Raw genomic sequence first — 13,716 nt, 5'->3', positions numbered from 1 at the left:
GTCCCATATTGAGCAAGAGAAGCATAACATTGATCTGAGATCCCCCAGCATTTTTAATATTAAGCTCAGTTTTTGCAGCTTGAATATCAAATAATCGATAAGTGAAAATGGAAAAAAAGTAAACAATGCCAATCACACGACAAAAAAGTAACAGAAAAACTTACCTTATTGACATACAACAGAGTCCTTGTTTTGTTTCGAGGAGGTAGAGAAAGGTGAGTGGATGTAGTGTTTCTGGTGCAGCCGCTGCCCAAATGTATCAGTTCACTCAACTTCCCGGAGTGCAATTTTACCGCTCCTACTTACCTTCTCTCTCACTGCTGCTAAAAAGGACGGTGGCTGATGCTCAAGTTTTGTCCTTTTCGAGGGAACTTTGCCTCCCCTGCAGCCCCCTTGTCCTCGCTCTCACTGCTCCTGCTACTGCTGAAAATGAAGACCACTAAGGAGTGTGAGATGCGGACGGATCGGGGTGTCGAATGTACTGACTGAGGTGAGTAGGCTGCAGGTTTTGAGGGATTGAAATGCAGAAAATGTTGTGAGAGTGATACAGTAACTTAGGAAAATGTGATGTGGTGACTGTGGAGTTTGAGATGTAGGAACTAAGCAAAATGTGGGGAAGTGATCGAGTGAAGTGGGATTATTGACTGTGAGGCGTGGTGCAGTGACAGAGTGAAATATGATTGAAGGACTTCATACATCAGTCACTGAAGTTAAACATATCGGGCAGCAGGTGGTGAAGTCGGTAAATCATAAATTAGCGTTCACAGTGAAAGGATTCGAAAAGAGGGGAAAGGGTACCATGATTCAGTTGTACATTGCTCTGGTTAAACTACAAACGAGTGTAATGCAAAGATTTGTTCACTTTGTGTGATGAAGGATGTTCTGCTATAGAAGGAGCAGTGGCAAGTTTTATTGGACTTAGTCCTTGGATGACGGTATTGAAGTGTGAGGAGAAGTTGAATCAGTTAGGAATATACTCACTGCAATTCGTAAAAATAGCTGGGATACCATGGAATCTAACGAAATTCTAAGAGAACCGAAAGGGTGTAGATGTGGGAGAGTACGAAAACGAAAGGGTTTTAATCATTGGTTAACACTGTTAGGTACCATCTGTGTCAGCACCTCAACCACCCTTCTTCAACCACACCGGCCCCCTCCATCCCCCACACATCTCGATAGAGAATAAAGAGGGGGCGACAATCATGATGAAGTCAGTGAGAGACCCGGCTGTACAAAGAGGGCAGAAACGGATTCCATTTTCTTGACATCCCCAGATTTTCAAATTTACTGAGTTGGGGGATTGGAGCATAGCAATATTGTACTGCCACATTTGTCACATACAGTTTGCCTGGTGCAATTTATATCTCATTTTATCTCACATTTTCCCTCTTCCCTGTCAGTAATTGTCTTCCTCTACCATGTTGCTATTGGCTGTCATTTACCTCCACCTGTTATTGTCTCATTCTATTAAATCCCTGTCCTTCATGTCTGTCCTCATTGCTTCAGCATTTCTTGTTGTATCAGTTCCCTGCCAGTCCCTGTCTCTGCTTGTCTGTCCATATTTCTGTTACTCAGTCTCCTTTCCCCACTTTGATACAATTCACTCTAATTTCCCTCTCTGCTACAACTTCAGTAGATGGTCAATACGTGAGCCAGTGAGTGACGTGGAATTTGCCAGGAAGATGAGTACTTCTTGGCTGTGGACCATCCCCAACTTTGAAAGACTCACCATGCTCACAGTTATCCAATACACGGCAATTATGCAAACGTGCTGATTTCAGCAATGTGACAGGGACTAGGCATTCCCTTCTGTCACTTGACGCGGGCAAACCTCTTCTCATAGAATAGAAATGTACTCATCATATACCCCCATCAAGTACTCCATCTCATGGAACCTTCCCCTGCCTCTTTTAAATAGTTAGTCAACAGTTAGCAGGTCAACATCGAATACGAAGAACCCACTTTGAATGCCTCGTCATTCAAAATGAACACGGATTTTAAGATCATCTCCACGTTCCTCTAAGATTATATCACCAACTCTGCAATCAAGAATCAAACCAATTTTGCTGTCAACACACGGAAATATACTGCATCCATTGTCTTTTGGGCAAGGGAATTCCAAAGACCCACAATTGCTGATGCAGAAACCAAAACGTTTTCTTACCTTGATCTTAAATAGTTGCACATTTCGTTCAAGATTATCTCACCAAAGGGAACACTCTTTCCAACTCTACCTGGTAAAGTCCCCTGTGAATCTCACGTGTCTAAATTCAGTCACCTCTGACTCTGTTAAACTCCAGAGGAGGGAGGCCCGGACTATCTGGACTTTCTTCATAACACAAAGCTGAAACAGAAAATAAAACAGCCACAAACCTATTGAGATGTGGAGAAGCTGGAATGGCCGAGTGGATTTCTCTTTCTCCATCTTTGTTTCTTAAAGATATATAGAAGATGGACTTCTAACAAGAGGACCGGAAGGTACAGCAAATGACTCTTTCGATTTTGATACAGGGGACGAATAGACGGAAGAAAAAAGACTGAGTTTGTAATTTATTGAGACAAAGTGTATTTGGACTTTCAAAGGTAACGTTGGAATAGGGAGATGTGCCTATCAAAATTATACTGATATCATAGAATAGAGTTTCTATCGAGGACAAGGATTGGATAAAATCGAGGTGAAATTCACGAGATCGGGTTTGTATATTTTATTACATGGGGAAATTTGTCACGTTCCTGCATAACTTGCAGATTGTGTTCACATTCGTCGGGTCATAACAGTATGAACCTTGAAAGTCCAGTGACACTTCTTCAGAAGCATTCTTCTTCGGTAACTCTGCATTTGCCCACAGATGCTGCCAGATCGGGTGAGATTCAGCGGAAATGTTTGTGCAGGTTTCGGCTTTCAAGCTTTGAAAGTTCATTGATTCATTTTCTGAAAGCACATTTTGAGGTAACTGATTCGAAAATTAGGGGTTTAGACTACAATATAATACAGTGAGAACAAAAATTATTCACCTTTATCCTGCCTCACCATGTTTTAATTAAAGTATCTGGGCTCCTGGAGTGCCTGCTGTCTGTGTTTAGCCAGCAGTTGAACCATGTGATATGCACGACGAAGAGTGATAGACAGACTGTCAATTATGAAGAGAACATAACACTGAATTTTGTGTGGCAACGTTAGACTGTTTGTAAATTTTCATGAAGGCTTTGAGTAACGACCGTTCTCATGACGAAGTCGAGTAAAAAGTGAGGTCTGCAGATGCTGGAGATCAGAGCTGAAAATGTGTTGCTGGTTAAAGCACAGCAGGTCAGGCAGCATCCAAGGAACAGGAAATTCGACGTTTCGGGCGGGCTCTGGCCCGAAACGACGAATTTCCTGTTCCTTGGATGCTGCCTGACCTGCTGTGCTTTAACCAGCAACACATTTTCAGTTCTCATGAATACGCCAATTTAACGTTGATGCGTGCTGATAAATGATGTCTCTCCCATTGAACACTGCTCGCTTTGCCTTTCAGATAAGATATCGGTTGAAAGAACGTCTCGCAATTTAGATGATGAGCCTATTCCTAACTAGAGATTGGTTATCACAAATTTCGTTGCTTGTTGCCGACATTCGTTGAGGATGCAATTGAGAGAAACGTGGACTCGTTCGAAAAAGGGGATTCAATGACAGTGAGATGAAATCACAAACATCTGTAACTTTTCAGGCAGCCTGATTGAGAGAAACTTTGAACGTTTAATCTTCCTTTTTTCAAGATAACCTTTGCGGGATGAGACAGTTGAAATTAGGAGACTCGACAGTCAGGAGCATGTCCCTGCAGCTGACAAGTGACATCCAGAAGTTGGAACGAAACATTGTCACAGTTATAAAGCAAGGATCAAAACTCTGAACTGTTTCTTTTCATATTCTAAAATTGTGAATGCAATTGTCAAAACGGAAACAGTGCTAACTAGCATACTCCATGGTTTCAAATCCAGTCGACTCTAACATCGCTGCTGTTTGTTTTACATTTTGATACGTATGGACGCAGAATTAGAGAATCAATATCGTTGGGATAGGCAATGTCTGGAGCTCAACATATTGATTTGTCCTGCTCCCATCTCTGCTGGAACATACCTGGAATTTTAAAGTTGGCTAATATTAATTTTCATGGATGTAGTCTGCAAAACAAGACAGATGAGTTGACTACCCAAACTAAAAGATAGAGTAATGATGTCATTGTTATCACCGAAACATTATTTGAAAGGGGCTGCTCAATACCCCATAATATCGGAGCTCCATGTGAGTCAGGGAAACAGATGAATAGGGAAGACAGTGTCGCAATATTTATCAGGAAATGCTTTACAGTGTTAAGGAAGGATTGTGTATGGAAGGTACCCAACTAAAATCATATGGCACAGAATTAAAAACCAACGAAGAGCAATCACATTGTTTGAAATGCAGTATAGAAGCCTCTTGTAATCCGAGAGGAACAAACGAGCAGATCTGTGGGCAAATTTCACTGAAATGTAAAAGCTATAAAGTAATGACAGAGGATTTCCACTTCTCTATTATTAACTGTGGTATTCACAGCGTGAACGTTTGAGATGGAGCAGAAATTTTAAATTGAGTCCATTCCTTCTGCATTCTCCTGTCACACAGAACATATTTCCTCACTCCTAGAATCCATTTTCTTTCCCCTCTCCAGTAGCTTTCAATCCGCTCTGTGTTGATCTTGACAATTTAGAATGAACAGAAAATTTCCAGTTTGTGAGCACCAGCCGTCTTCTCTTCTCCATAAAGGTGCAATTCCTCTCTGCATTCAAACACAATCAGGATGGTCTTAAAACAATCAAAAAGGCATCGTCCTGGACGGATGATCTGGACTGTTCCCATCCACTTCAATAAAATGCACACTGACAGATGCACAGATGCATTCATAGACACGCATAAACAGGCACTCAAATACATCGAAACGAAGACATATGTAGACCCACAGAGGAAGCAACGTGAATATCCGTGTCTGCACGCATTCACTCAAAATCACAGAAACACACAGAAAACAACATACATACAAATAATACACACCACAATTCATACACACAAATGCAGATACTCTGACACAAGACATACATAAACACACAGCCGCTATCAGTGGTTTTGCAAAGCCACAGAAAACACAGGTACACGCACAATAACAAGGGACCACTAAACACGAAACCATATACAGATTCACGCAAAACTGCCCACACATGAGGTTAAAAATCACACAGCACCAGGTAATAGTCCAACAGGTAAAATTGGAAGCATTTGATTTCGAAACGCTCCTACTTCATCAGGTGTTTGAAATGAAGAAGCAGAGCTCTAAAATTTCGTGCATCCAAATAAGTCTGTTGGACAATAGCCTGGTGTTGTTTAATTTTTAACTTTGTCCACCCCAGACCAACGCTGGCTCATACAAATACTGACACACATAGACAGAGAAATATTTCCACACCAACACAGCCACACACACAAAGAAACATGCAAATAAAAATACATGTACAGACACAGGTATGCATGAAGATACGCACAACTGAAAGCAGAAACCAACAGAGCTGGACGTGTTCTAACAGACAGAGTTTTGGCTTGACAAAAAAATCTTCAATCATGTACAGACAGGAAGAAACACAAACGCATACTCGAGCACATGCACATATAAAGAACGGCATGGCGTTGTACTTGCACGGATATCAAAGTGCAAGACTACGATTTATCAATTAGTTAAATAGACTGTCTGCAACAATGTAGGAAGGGATAGACGTCCTTGAGCTCCATGAAACACTCAGTGGCGGATAACAATTCGAATCGTTGTTATATTATCGCAGATATAAAACAACAGCTCTCAGTTATAAAACGCATACTCCCCACAGTGAAGGAATTAAATAGGAATAATTCTGACAAAAGAAATCGCAACTTTGCATTGATTACACCACATTTATTTACAGGTTGACCGAATCCAGTTGGCAGTAGACATAGTTAAAGGATAGCTACGAGTTCTGAAGAAGGATCACTGGGCTCGAAATCTCGCCTGTGCTCTTTCTTTACAGATGCTGTCAGATATGGTGAGTCTCTTCAACAATTTCTGTTCTTCACACTTAAAGGGTTGGTGTTTCTCTCAACCAGTAGAACGAGAAGCCCCTTTGGGGGACGCAGCAGTGAAATCACTTGGAAGAATGTGCTGTTAGTTTGCCATTGATCAGGCTTCAGTACTTGTGTTTCTTTATTAGGTGAATATTGGATGTGACAGGAACTTTCACCACGGCACTGAGTTGTTCTCTGTATTTAGACTGCGTCACCACATAAATAAACGTATTTGTACAGCAACTCAAATTTTGCAGCATACTTCCAACTTTTTGAAAATAAGTTCAGACACAGTATAATACCCAGGATCTTTTTTTCTGTTACGGTATCGTCTGTCACTTCAATTACATACACTGACCACAGAAGGATAAACACGCCAGATAGACTAAAAAGTAAAATCACAGACTTCTTTCTGCTTTCCATCTCTCGGTCATGTTATTTCCCCCTTTTCTCAGACCTCTCAGTCCTTTACGGACTCTACTGGCCTGTAAAATGTACCTGACTGTCAAAGTGTTAATGAATAGAATTAAAGTGAATGGCAGCAAAGGAGTTAAAACCTTATCGCACCAATCAAAGACCATCCATCTAGATAACTGGGTTTTTCAGAACAGAACCAGGGTACATTGTCGACTATTAGCCAAGGTTCATATACAAAATAGAAAGGTATGTTTTTGAAACAGAGTAAAATGCAGATTATTGATATCACTATGGCAGCCGTTTTCCTGGTGCAGTATTTTATTTTCATCTGTTGGCAACAAATGGCAACAAATCGATCAAAGGAGAATGCAACAGTGAGCCAGACAGAGCAGTCTGTCGCTGCAGATACCAGGACAGCAATAAAACTACACACAGGGGTGAAGTCCAGGAAAGTCCATTGGAAATAATAATTACTGATTTGTCTCAATATATCTCCTGTAATAATGACAAGTAGATCCGCCGTTGCCATTGCCTTGAGATAATGAGAGGTGCAAGTAGAGAGGCCACAATTCCCGCGAGACGTGATCGCAATTCCTAGCAAATTCACTGTAAAGGAGAGAAGGGGAAAATGACAGAAAATAACTAGCATTGTTTTGTTCTCTTCTGTAGTTGGCTGCGAGTCCGAAATGCTTGCAGTGAGATTAATGTTTGTATCTTTTGGAGGGAGGGCAGAGTCACAGGGATGGAGACTTACTTTTTACAGATCTCATAATTCCAGATCCAACACATCTACCATGCATTCAATTCTCAGTTTGTCAGAGTCTGTACTTCTCGTTCAACACCGAAAAGTAAAAAAGGGAATGGGGTGAAAGGCTCTTATGCCCGAAACGTCGAATTTCCTGTTGCTTGGACGCTGCCTGACGTGCTGCGCTTTTCCAGCAACACATTTTCAGCTCATGTTATCAATTGCAAAGAGTAATCCCCGAAATTAAGATCATGCTGAATTCCTTTGAAGAAAACAAGGGCAGAGTTTAATCAACATGGCTGACGAAATTTCAAAACTATGTGGGTTGATTTCTGTTGCCAGCAGAGCAAACATCTGCAGATACAAAAATTGATTCAGGTAGTCATATGGATTTACACCATCAAAAAAGATCTTTTGGTCAAATCTGCCTGTGGTCGACAACTCCCTCAAAAATATTCTAAACCGAATTACTAGCATAGCAAGTACACTTCAAGAAAAAAAACAATCAAAGTGTTATGACAGTTACTGTCTTTATCACACTTACAGGCAGTGAATTCTGGTTTCTCATCACCCTCTTGGAAAAAAAATGTATTTTCCTCACATCCTTTCTAAATATTTTGCCTTTTACTTTGAATTGATATATCCTGGTCATTGATGTCGCCCACAACAGAGAAAAACTCCTTCTTGTGTACTATGTTACCCTTCATAATGTTATACATCTTACTAATGTCAAGATGAGAGTGATGCTGGAAAAGCACAGCAGGTCAGGCAACATCCGAGGTGCAGGAAAATTCGATGTTTTGGGAAAAAGCTCTTCATTCTCATTCGTGATGTAGGACTTTTTCTGAAATGTCTATTATTCCTGCTCCTCGGATACTACCTGGCGTGCTGTGCTTCTCCAGCACCACTCTAATCTTGACTCTGATTTCCAGCATCTGCTGTACCCATTTACATCTTACTGATGTGTCGTGTCAATCTCCTCTGCCCTAATGAAAACAAGCCCAGTCAGTGTAATTATTCTCCGTAACTAAAACTCTCCAACAGAGTCAGAAAATGTTTCACGAAAAGTGGATTTTTGTTGGAAAGAGAGAAACGAATTTGTCATCGACATGCAATAAAACGTGTTATATTTACTATAGTTCAGCCTGCTTTTTCTGCTGAAGAGACTGTCATGAGTTCAATGTCAAAACGTATGCCTCGGAAAAAGTACAGAAGGTCAGGCCGCGTCAGAGAATCAGGGGAGTCGAAGTTTCGGGCAGACGTCCGTCATCAGGAATGTGATGACTTTAACCTGACGGTTACCAAACCTCAGACGAAGGGCAAAGGTCAAAAAGGAAAGACGTCCAAAGTAAGCTCAACTTGCAGAATTGAAGCTGCAGTGTAGCCATCAGTTTGCATTTCAACACAGACAATCCTGCCAAGTAAACAAACTGATTCACATTAACTAGTTAATATCTGTTTCTCTATTCAACAGGAGTCAGAGGAATATCTTGAAAATAAAGAACTTTTGAATCCAACGATAATTTTTCACTCCACTGCACGGGAAAGAAAATCCGGGAGTAAAGCAAAATAGAGAAAATAATAATTGCAGACAACGTCGTTTTTGACAAAAAAATGAGTATTGTTGAAGAAAAAGCTTTTTTTAAAATAAAGTGTGTTCTCTTGGTCTCATCAGGCCAAATACAAGAGTAATCAAAACAGGGGAAAACCAACAGTACGACACGAACGCTGTCAGGGCCATAAGGTCATCCAGATATACAGCACAGAAACAAACACTTCAGTCCAACCCGTCCGTGCCGACCAGATGTCCTAACCCAATCTAGTCCCACCTGGCAGCGCGCGGCCCATACCCCTCCAACCCGTTCCTATTCATATACCCATACAGGCGTCAGGGTGACACGGTGATTCAGTGATTATCACTGCTGTGCTTCACAGCGCCAGGCACCCGGGTTTGATTCCAACATTGGGCTACTGTTTATTTGGAGTTTGCACATTCCCCTCTAGCCTACATGGGCTTCCTCCCACAACACAAAAATGTGCGGGACAGGTAAATGGGCTGTGCTAAACCGTTCATCAACAAGGGTGCATTTTTTCAATGCTTACAGTCACTTACCAGGGACACCAATGACAGCGAGAATCATGTAATATACTTTCACCACCTGCTGAATTGGAAGATGCATTTTCAAAATTAATTCATTCGCCTTTTCCTCTTGTCCTCAATCTTTCTCTATCAAAACCCAAAGTGATACTTTACTGAAGAGCTTCATTTATATCCTGTACGATTCCCTTGGGGAAACGGAGATTATAACGTTGTTCAACTAAATTTAACTTCTTGAAAACAAGTCAACGTAGAAAATTATGACAAAAAGTTAATTCCCTGCCGTGATAAGTTAACTTCAGCCTTGATGCTAAATTGTTCAATTCGAATCACAACAATTAAAGTATTGGAAAAAAGATGCTGCAGATTCCCAGCAATGGCGCTGACTTCAGAAATATGCAGGTAGCCATTACGAACGTTTGGACAGGAATACAGCTTTCAACCTCTCGAGTCTTTTCTGCTTTTCAATGAGGTTACAACCCATTCTGCGCAGAAATAGTGCATTTCGCCAATCAAATCTGCATCCCATCCAGACTCACCATCCCACACCATTCCCATTACATTGCAAGTGTAAAGCATCCTCACCTTCCCAAAACAGAAAATTTAGCTTGGCCAATCCACTAAACCTGCTCACATTTGCAAAATGAAAGGGAACCGGAATGCTCAGTGAAAACTTGCACAAACATGGGGAGATCTCGCAAACTCCACACCAACAAACGTACAACGCTCGAAGCGACCCCATACCATCAGCATTTCGAGACTGTATTTGTAACCAGTGTATCAACATGCGACCCACAGAGTTTACCTTTGACCTAAAAAATATATGCCTGCCTTAGGAACATATCACTGAAAGCCTATTTAAATAAATCAAATTAACATTGAAAGCTAAAAGTGACGATTAACAACTGGACTGTCTTGTTCACTTATTGTTCATCACGCAAATGCGCGCATTTGGATATTTAATTGCTTTAGGTGACACTCTCTGTCATATATATTTGGATGAATTTTGAAAACATGAATAATCATTTTAAAAATTTGTAGACAAGGGCGATTACTGGATTGAGGTAAATTATGACTTTCTCACATTTATACCAAACCATCTGACTGCTTTTGCATGAGACAGAGGCGAGTGATTTTGGTTGAATCTGAGGGCCACCACCCTCCAAGGGAGGGAAGAGGAAGAGTGTGGAGGAGACCGATGGTAGAGGTTAATGAGAATTGTGCAGTGATGAGAGGGATAGATGTTTGAGACAGGAGGGAGTTTACATTTGGTGCACAGATAAATAGATCATGATGTGGAGAGAAACGAAGTTTCAGTAAGTTCAGATGCGAAGAGATGGGAAAAAAAATCGAATGATAGGAATGTGGAATTCATGGCCTGGAAGATTGCTTGAATCTGAAACCCTCAGAAGGCGATATATTTAGGTAGATGCGCATTCACAATGTCAATATATATCGGTTTTGGGTGAATTGCCCAAAAATTGGGTTAGGTTTGTTGGTAAATAAGACAGCTACAACTGAAATAGGTCGTGTGGCTGGGCGAGAAGAGATGGGGGTGGGCAGCTGAACGTGGAAGGGGATATTAAAATCAAGGGAAAGACTGGTAACTTCCTGTTTTGGTAAAGGACGCATTAATTCCATGTAATCTAATATGGAGCCATCTCCTCCTTCAGTAAATGAACAAGTCACCAAATAAACCTCACCATCGAACATGAAGACTATTAGGGGTGTGTGTGTGTGTGTGTGTGTGTGTGTGTGTGTGTGTGTGTGTGTGTGTGTGTGTGTGTGTGTGTGTGTGTGTGTGTGTGTGTGTAAAAATAATCTAATGTCACCCCAGTGGCTCACGATTTTTAGAAATACCAGTTTCATCCGAACACCAACATCTGCAATTTCAAATCTTTGACGAAGGAAATTCCATTTGATGACATGAGTTATGGGAAGATGTGACGTTTGCAATTTTTATGTTAAACCATAACAATGTTTCGCAGCTTTAGACGTTTAAAGAGTTTTTATTGCTTTTCTATTTCTGGCTAATTGCCTGCATTTTGTTCTGCATGGAAGCAGAGCATTATCACAAAAGTTGGAGTTTGTTCTCAAAACTGCCTTATCATCAGGCACCATCCGCACGTCTGAAATTATGAATCATATAATCATGGATGTATGCAGTAGTGTACCCTTCAGTGTGTCAAGACTGTGTCAGCAAAGTGACACCATTAACTGCACAAGACTATCTTTCCAGTTCCAGGTTTATCGCCTTGCTTATTGTGACATTTGAAGTACTCATCCAAATACTTGCGAAAGGTATCGAGATTTGTTGCCTCAATCACCATCTCATGCTTTGTTTTCCACACCTGCACCAAGCTCTTGATGAAAACATTGTGCTGAACACCCTGCATGGCACGTTAAACTGACACTCACCTCCTTGTTTTTGATCTTCAAAAAAGAGGAACCCATTTTCTTTATTCTGTCCATGCCTCCAAACATGGGGCGGCACGGTGGCGCAGTGGCTGGCACTGCTGCCTCACAGTGCGAGTAGCATAAGTTCTATTCCAGCTTCTGTCTGTGCGATGGTTTGCATGATCCCCCGTGTCTGCGTAGGTTTCCTTTGGGTGCTCCAGTTTTCCTCTCGCAGGCTTAGTGAATCAGCCAAGCGAAATTCGTCAGAGGAAAATTGGTCTGGCTGGGTTACACTTCGGAGGTTCGGTGTGGCCTTGATGAACCGAATGGCATGTTTCCGCACTATGGGAAATCTAATCTAACAAACCATTAGCCCTCGATATTCTCTGCTCCACAAAGAAACGTTCTCTTCATGGCTGAAATGCACAGTTCCAGGCACCATCTTGACTGATCTCATGCCCTCCAATTCAACCACAAAATTTCTATCATATGGGAAACAGAACTATAGACAGTAGATCAGCTGTGGCTGAAATAAAGTCCTGTACAGACAACATCATCTCCACTTTCTTAAAAGTGAAACTGATGAGATTCCCTAAGATGTGTTTTTTGTTTAACTGCAGCAATTGTTAAGATGAAAATGCCTCTCATATTTGTATGGGACATGAAAACAAAGAACTACAGAGCTGAAAGAACTGAATCACACCAAAGCGTGGAATTATGAGAGAAAATCAGAAGATTTAGCAGCATCTTTGGGGAGAAACTAAAACTAATGGTTCGCGGTCAGTTACCATTCTCTGAACTGATAGCTGCTATGAAAAGATGACACTTATCGTGTGGACGGGGTTGGGTGGGTAGGATGGAAAGAGCGATCACAGACTGCGAAAGTTGTAGCCAGTCAATGGAGTTGTGGTTAGTTATCCTGAGATTAAGTAGCTGGATATGTGGTAGTGACGACAATATGGGGATGACAACGCTTGCTTGTGCTGAAAGCAAGTTCCCTGCTGATAGGTCGTGTACTGGTAATTCTAAGTATGAGTCACGGAAAAATATGTTCATGCTCTGAAATTGTGCAAGGCAATATTAAGTCCTGTGGGAGTCAGATGTCTTGAGCCGACTGTATGTTGCAACAATATATTATTGGAAGGCGACTGTCATAGGCTTGTGTCTCAATTATACCTTCACTCTGAGGTCCATCGAGGGAGCCATAAGTCTCTGAAAGGACTTTAACATGTCAGTATTGCAAAATACCCCGACACGGACAATGGTTTTCTTTACTTGTCCACAAGAGTCTTTGGTGGATTGCTGTGGGTTGTCATGTAAATGGTCCCAGTGATGCCTCTATACAACAAGGAATATTTTCTGTCCTGTATACTTTGACCTGATGTTATGAAATTGCACTGGATCAGCCAACATTTGAGTATCCAAAGGTCACCCCATCTCAATGACACCACAGATTACCCACTCTGTTTTAAAGGAGCTTTGTGCTTCATCTGTCACATTGTAGCTGTTTGGGGGTCAGCAGCAAATGAGGAAATCATGGCTTTTGCAGTTTGTGTTTCTAATAATGGCGAAGAAAATGATAGTGCATTTTCATCTCTCACTGTCGAAAGTAGATCTCAAAGTAAATAATGTGCAGAAGCACAGAATAACTGGATGGGGAATTCACTTTCTCAGATCTGTCCCAGCTTTGCTTCAATGCATCTTAGCTCCATCGAAAAATGTTACTGAATAGAATCGTTCAGCTTTACACTACGTCATATCATCCTCTGCTCATTGAGACTGTCCTAACAGAATGTAATACACCGATAAGAGCCAGCCTTTGCCGCAGTAGCCAAACAGCTTTTGAATGTTTATGAAGAATCAATCGGCCAACCAAGGTACTTTTTAAGTTTTATGAGTTTTGCCACCTCCACTAACCTGCCATAAATTTCTGAAGCACATCACTCGCTGGGCGAC

Source organism: Hemiscyllium ocellatum, unplaced genomic scaffold (genome assembly GCF_020745735.1).
Source record: "Hemiscyllium ocellatum isolate sHemOce1 unplaced genomic scaffold, sHemOce1.pat.X.cur. R3, whole genome shotgun sequence".
In the NCBI taxonomy this organism is placed as follows: domain Eukaryota; kingdom Metazoa; phylum Chordata; class Chondrichthyes; order Orectolobiformes; family Hemiscylliidae; genus Hemiscyllium; species Hemiscyllium ocellatum.
This window is presented reverse-complemented; position numbering follows the sequence as displayed.